This window comes from Bufo gargarizans, unplaced genomic scaffold (genome assembly GCF_014858855.1).
Source record: "Bufo gargarizans isolate SCDJY-AF-19 unplaced genomic scaffold, ASM1485885v1 original_scaffold_1396_pilon, whole genome shotgun sequence".
NCBI lineage: Eukaryota > Metazoa > Chordata > Amphibia > Anura > Bufonidae > Bufo > Bufo gargarizans.
Genome location: NW_025334338.1, coordinates 1 through 7,605, shown reverse-complemented (window position 1 = coordinate 7,605; position 7,605 = coordinate 1). Strand labels below are relative to the sequence as shown.

General features: G+C 48.8%; 1 long non-coding RNA gene across 1 annotated transcript; it reads right to left on the bottom strand.

The window, feature by feature from the left end:
• Nucleotides 1–2,503: 2,503 nt before the first annotated feature.
• On the bottom strand, nucleotides 2,504–5,615 carry LOC122923244. The gene is made up of 2 exons (XR_006387250.1): nucleotides 5,064–5,615; nucleotides 2,504–2,553 (listed from the first exon to the last, which is right to left on the bottom strand). It is a non-coding gene; the product is annotated as an uncharacterized LOC122923244 (long non-coding RNA).
• Between the last annotated feature and the right edge of the window lie 1,990 nt (nucleotides 5,616–7,605).

The following is a 7,605-nucleotide window of genomic DNA, read 5'->3' as shown; positions in this document are numbered from 1 at the left end:
AGAGGTGTGGCCGGCCACTCAAACTGCCTAAGCCTGCCCAGCCTGAGGCTCCAGTCACACATCCGCAATTCCATTCCGCATCTTGCGATACGGAATTGCGGACCTATACACCTCTTGCGGCCCCGATCCGGAATTGCCTACCTGCACTTCCGATCCTGATAAAAATAGAACATGTCCTAATCTTGTCCGCAATGCAGGGCTCCAGATGGCGACCAAAATAGTCGCCAATGCGACTTAGATTTTACAATGGCGACAAGACTTTTTAGTCTTGTCGCCATTTGCGACTAGACCCTCCGCGGCAGCTCTGCAGCTGAACAGCGGCGGGCACAGGAGCTGATAGTTCTCTGCCACCGATGTTCTTGAGTCTGAGTCACACAATAGCAGAGCCGCTGGCAGCAGGGAGGGGAGGGGCTCGGGAGGAGTGTAATCTGATCCTAGAGTGGAAGCTGCTTCTGCCAGCCCCCCCCCCCCCCCCCCCACCAATCAGAGCTGAGGCAAGGCAAGGCGAGCACTAGCAGCTCTGAGTCACTGACAAGTACAGGGAGAAAGAATCGAATGAGTCACAGGTGAAAAGAACTAAAGATCCGACTTGTGACTCATTTGATTCTTTCTTAGACTCCCTGCATAGTGTGCCCCCCCAACACCCCAGTATAAGAAACATTGGTGGCACAGTGTGCCCCCCCCAACACCCCAGTATAAGAAACATTGGTGGCACAGTGTGCCCCCCCCCAACACCCAGTATAAGAAACATTGGTGGCACAGTGTGCCCCCCCCCCCCCCCAACACCCCAGTATACGAAACATTGGTGGCTCAGTGGGAAGTGCCAATGAGGGGTAAAAAATCATTTAAAAAAATTAACTCACCTCCTCCAGTTGATCGCGTAGCTGCCGATCTCCTGTTCTTTCTTCAGGACCTGTGGTGACGTCACTGAGCTCATCACATGGTCCATTACCATGGTGATGAATCATGTGATGTATCATGTGATGAGCACAGTGATGTCACCACAGGTCCTTTGACAGGTCCTGAAGAAAGAACAGGAGACGATCAATTGGAGGAGGTGAGTTAATTTTTTTTATTTTAACCCTCATTGGCACTGCCCACTGCGCCACCAATGTTTATTATATTGAGGGGGGCACACTGCACCACCAATGTTTATTATACTGGGGTGTTGGGGGGGGGGGCACACTACGCCACCAATGTTAATTATATTGACCTTCTACTATGCATTCTGTATTAAAGAATGCTATTATTTTCCCTTAGAACCATGTTATAAGGGAAAATAATACAGTGAATAGACTTTCATCCTAGCAACCATGAGTGAAAATCGCACCGCATCCGCACTTGCTTGTGGATGCTATGCGATTTTCACGCAGCCCCATTAGCTTCTATGGGGCCTGCGTTGCGTGAAAAACACACAATATAGAGTATGCTGCGATTTTCACGCAACGCACAAGTGATGTGTGAAATTCACCCCTCATGTGCACAGCCCCATAGAAGTGAATGGGTCCGGATTTAGTGCAGGTGCATTCCGGTATTTTGAATGCCAGATCCGGCACTAATACATGCTGGATCCGGCATTCAGGCAAATCATCATTATTTTTTTTCGCCGGAGATAAAACCGTAGCATGCTGCGGTTTTATCTTTTGCCTGATCAGTCAAAATGACTGAACTGAAGACATCCTGATGCATCCTGAACGGATCGCTCTCCATTCAGAAAGCATGGGGATATGCCTGATCAGTTCTTTGACGATATTGAGCCCCTAGGACGGAACTCTATGCCGGAAAAGAAAAACACTAGTGTGAAAGTACCCTAAAATATTAAGTTTAAATCCCCCTTTCCCAATTTTAGATATAAAATATATAAAGAATAAATAAACATATTACATAGCGCTGTCCAAACTATTAAATTATTAAAAACTATCTCCTATGCGGTGAGCATTCACCATTTTTTTCACCTTGTCACCCCAAAAAAATAGGATAGGACTGTTCTATTATGGGCCGAACATTTCATAAAATGCAAAATGCATGCGGCTTTTTTTTTTTTTTTGCGCGGTATTGAGTATCGCAATACTTTTTTATGGTGAAGAAAGCGAATCAAAATTTTGGTATCAAAACAACCCTATGCTGATCGGAGTAGCGTTGTCACGATACCAAAATTTTGATTCGGTTTCGATTTGGCGACCAAAAATTTGATTTGGCTCCTAAATTTTTCAGTTCAGGAGCCAATGTCTACCAGGTATTTTTTTTGTCTGGAGCACTGCAATAGCATATTCGAATAGGCATATTCTCTTAGTGCCGGCAATGTGTGGTCCGCGAAATGCGGAACACACATTGCCGCTGTCCGTGTTTTGCGAATCCGCAAAACACACACGGATGTGTGAATGGACCCTTAGAAGCAGGAAAGAGTGAACAGCATAGCAGGCTGCAGGTAAGGATGAAATAGCAAGATGGGAATACCCCTTTAATACTTCTTTACATACAATTATGAAGGAAGGTGGTCTCACCTAATGTCCAAGTGCTTTCATCGCTTATCGTGGAATCATACAGCCGTCCCTGAAAAATACATGACAATCAATAATTTATAGAGATTTTCTGTGTTCTGTGACATATACACACAGATATGGATGACCCATCTTCAGGATAACGGAGGATTAGCAGAAACTCACTGTATATTGGCCATGCCGAGTTCTCATTCAAATGAAATGGAACTGAACCGCAGTATGCCTGCGCCGGACACTACACCGTGGATAGAGCCTTCTGCTTCCAGCTCCATCCAGCGTATAGGTTCTAGTGCAGGTGTCTTCCACAAACAGGTGAACGATGGGGGTGCCGGGTGTAGAACCCCCACCAATCTGATACTGACATCCTATCCTGAGGATAGGACATCAATAGGACATCTACTGCCCAGAAACAATGGTTCTGCATGGGGAAGATCGATCACAATAGTGATCACTCGTCCCCGTACTGTGGGGGAAATCACTGTATGTAAATGCAGCGGTCTCCTTCACTGAGTGAGCAACCGACTGTCGGAAGGAACGCTTCCTTCCTGATGACACAAGGATGGTAAAAAACGGACACATGGACCAAACATGGATGCTTCACGGATATCACATGGACTGCTTTTTTCACAGACATGCAACGGACATGGAAATGTGACCGATACCTCTTTCACATGGCCGTAGCGCTCCCGTGGCCGTATTGCGGGCTGCATACGGCGGTTCCACAATACACGGGTCACTTGAATGGGTCCGCAAATCTGGAGATACTGAACGGAAGCACTCCGTAGTGCTTCCGTGGGGTTCTGTTCTGTGCTTCCCTTGTGCAAAAAATAGAACTTTTCTGTCTATTTGCAGAACGGACGGATCGCGGTCCCCATTTAAACGGATGGGTCCGAGAGCCGCATGCGGCTGCCCCATGGTCGGTGCCCGTGACTTGCGGACTGCAAATTGCGGTCCGCAGCACGGGAAAGGAGCCCTTATGTTTGTGGGCAAGAGGCCTAAGGCCTTAGTCAGGAAGCAGGACCAGCTCACTCCTGGCCCTCGGAACAGGGTGATTAACCCTGTCCCTACCAGGCCATGCTGGGTGTACATACATTGAATAATATTACAAACCATTCGCAGATACCCCCAGTACTGGGTTAGGGTACTTTCACACTAGCGTTTTTTTTTTCCGGCATTGAGTTCCGTCCTAGGGGCTCTATACTGGAAAAGAACTGATCAGGCATCTCCCCATGCATTCTGAATGGAGAGTAATTCGTTCAGTTTGCATCGGGATGTCTTCAGTTCAGTCGTTTTGACTGATCAGGCAAAAGAGAAAACCGTAGCATGCTACGGTTTTTTCTCCGGCGAAAAAAACTGAAGACATGCCTGAACGCCGGATCCGGCATTTTTTCCCATAGGAATGTATTAGCGCCGGATCCGGCATTCAGAATACCGGAATGCCGGATCCGTCGTTCCGGCATGCGCAGATCGGTAAAAATGCGAAAAATGTACAAGACGGATCCGTCGGTCCGCATGACAAGCGGAGAGACGGATCCGTCCTTGCAATGCATTTGTGAGACGGATCCGCATCCGGATCAGTCTCACAAATGCTTTCAGGCAGCAGCAGATCGGCGGATCCGGCGGCCAGTTCCGACGACGGAACTGCCCGCCGGATCACACTGCCGCAAGTGTGAAAGTAGCCTTACTGAACAAGCAGAATGTGACCCTGCCACAATGTGCTGATTTGGGACACGTCGCTGCTGAAGCCATGCTTTGGCTACAGCAGCACACGTGACTCCATCTGTTTACAGGACAGGGACAGAGCACCACTGATTGTGGGCCAGTGAGCGGAATAAGAGGGCGGGGAGCAGGTAACTATCGCTTTTTCCAACAAGTACATGTTGCTAGTGAAAGTTAAAAATATCCAAAAAGTTGGACAACCCAAAGCAGTAACTTGGGCCCTCATACAGACAATACTTACCTGTCCCAGATCCCTCGACGCCCGTTGCGCAGATCACATCTGGCGACAGGGGGTGCAGCCATTAGCAGGCCATGAGGGTAACCCACTCCCCTAGCGTCACGTGTGGCATCACCCGGGCAAGGGGAGTGGGTCACTTTCGTGGTCTGCTATTGGCTTCACCTCCGTCGTCGGATGTTGTGATCTGCACAACGGCTGTGGAGGGCTCTGGGAGGACACAGGCATTGAGGACCAGGTAAGTATTGTCTGTATGAGGGGCCAGGGAATTGTGGAGGGGTTTATAGCTCTGGGCAGATACTGCTTGTCCTCTTTTTTGAATGCACGCCAGGATTTGGCTTATAAACTGCATAAACCAGTGAACGTGTGGCGGCACTGCAGCATGCTTGAAGTTATCTGTGGCTCATTGGCATGCAAGTTGCCAATGAGCATGATGCAACCAATCAGAGTTCAGCTTTCATTTCCAGAACTTCACTGGGAAAATAAAAGGTGACGTCTGATTGGTTGTCATCGGTAAAGCTCTGACAGTCCTAACCGCAGGGCTCTTGTAGAAGCTGGCTGCTCACAGCTACGCATGCACCATTCACCCATATCATCCAATGGAGCACCTGTAGGATGTGTGTGTCCCGCACATTCAGTGCTATCTCCCTGATGCCCAGCTTACAGCGGATATCTCGGCTCTGTGTACCAGGGGGCACCTGGACTTCAATGAACACCTCCTCCATGGTCTGGTACCAGCAACCCCAGGGAGTCTTGCATGGCACCACCCCGCTCCTCTCATCGAAATGCACAGACATCACATGCAGAGCAGCGCCCTGACAGCAAAAATTACTTAGACACACGATGGCGCAATGCGCATGCGCAGTCATACGACTTGAAACCGCGCAACTAAAAAAAAAATGGTAACGATGTCTATCAAGATTTCAACCAATAGAAGCCCGTTTAACAGACTACCTAAACAACAAGCTCCAGCGGTCTGATTGCACTTCCTGTTTCTCCTTTCAGAGATTGTGATTGGACGTCTACTGTGCCTTCTTGATTGGCTGTGGCGCCTGTTGCTAGTCGGGAGGACGTCTGCTATTGGTGGACGGCTCTTTGCGCTGTTTTTAAAGAGGAGACACGAGGGGGCGGCTTGTTCTAGTTAGCGACTGATTGTGGCGGGTCACCGGTAGCGGAGTCTACGAGGATGTCTTTCCCTAAGGCCCCATGCACACGGCCGTTGTTCACGGCCGTGTGCGGGCCGTGGAACCGCGGCCTGGATCCCTTCCTGTGAGCTGGAGCGCACGGCGTCACTGGTTGCTATGACGCCGTGCGCCCCCTGCTGCCGGCACAGTACAGTAATACACTGGTATAGATCATACCAGTGTAGTACTGTATTGCGGCGGCAGCAGGGAGCGCACGGCGTCATAGCAACCAGTGACGCCGTGCGCTCCAGCTCACAGGAAGGGATCCAGGCCGCGGTTCCACGGCCCGCACACGGCCGTGAACAACGGCCGTGTGCATGGGGCCTAAGGCTCCCCTCAAGCGGTTCAACGAGCATGTTGGTACGTATGAGCGCGGGGACGGCTTTGTGTGCGCTGTGAGGGTCCCTTGTCAGTGCTGGCACTGGGTGTCTGTGCCCTGTTACTTCACTGAAAGTGGCTACACCCTGCTGGGCATGACTAGGTGGTACTGTATGTCTCTATGGGCATATCTGTGTGTCTGGACTTGTCCAAGGTGTATGACAACCGGGCACCTGGCGACACAGGACAGATCAGTTCGGACTTGTTCACACGTGATGTTTTTTTGTGTGTGCGGTTGATAGCGCCTGATCTGTGATCTTCTGCTGAGGAGATGTATGAATGCCACCGGGACAGCTGGTGGCCCAGAGATAGCTGGTTTTAAAATGTGGAGGACTACATGCCTAGGTTTTCCTACAGGGATTGTCTGAGCTATTAAAAACTAAAACTCTCCCTGGAATTGTGACAAACTAAGATTCACCCCCCTCCATGGCAGCAATGGCATGTGACCAGTGAGAACTGATATGGCACACCCCTCACAGTCCCCAGTTAGATCTCAGTCTGTGGTTCTCTTGACGTGCAGGGCATGGCTGCTCAGGAAAGCACTGAGTGGGCACTCAATTTTAAAGGGGTTGTCTCACTTCAGTAAGTGGTATTATTAATCATGTAGAGAAAGTTATTACAAGCCACTTACTAATGTATTGTCTGTATTGCTTCCTTTGCTGGCTGGATTCATTTTTCTATCACATTATACACTGCTACGCGCGTTGCTCCTGCACCTAGAGCCTCCCGTCTCCCACCTCAAGTAACACCTTCCAAGGGTTTATTGACAGGGCCAGGCGTTCGCATCCTTCTGCCTGCCCTGTGCCCTGGGGAAATCTCGTGCCGTTCAGTATTCTGCGCAGGCACAGTGAGGGAAGGACGCTCGCAGGCTGCAGGATAATCACTAGAATAGCAGAGTTAGGTGCAGCTGACATTAGCACGTCGCTAATGTCAGCCGCACGTATGCAGTGTACATGGGCTGTATGCCGTGTACATGTCAGTGCTCTAACAAAATGCCTAGTAGCCGTTGGCTCCTGAACTGAAAAATTTAGGAGCCAAATCAAATTTTTAGTCGCCAAATCGAAACCGAATCAAAATTTTGGTATCGTGACAACGCTGCGCCGATCAGATCAGCATAGGGTTGTTTTGATACCAAAATTTTGATTCGCTTTCGTCACCATAAAAAAGTATTGTGATACTCAATACTGCGCAAAAAAAAAAATAACACACCCCAAAAAAAGCCGTGTGCATTTCGCATTTTATGAAACATCGGCCCATAATAGAACAGTCCTATCCTATTTTTTGGGGTGACAAGGTGACAAAAAAATGGCGAATGCTCACCGCATAGGAGATATATATATTTTTTTTTTATAATTTAATATGTAATATGTTTATTTATTGTTATATATTTTATATGTAAAATTGGGAAAGAGGGGATTTAAACTTAATATTTTAGGGTACTTTCACACTAGCGTTTTTCTTTTCCGGCATAGGCCTCTTTCACACTTGCGTTGTCCGGATCCGGCGTGTACTCCACTTGCCGGAATTACACGCCGGATCCGGAAAAACGCAAGTGAACTGAAAGCATTTGAAGACGGATCCGTCTTCA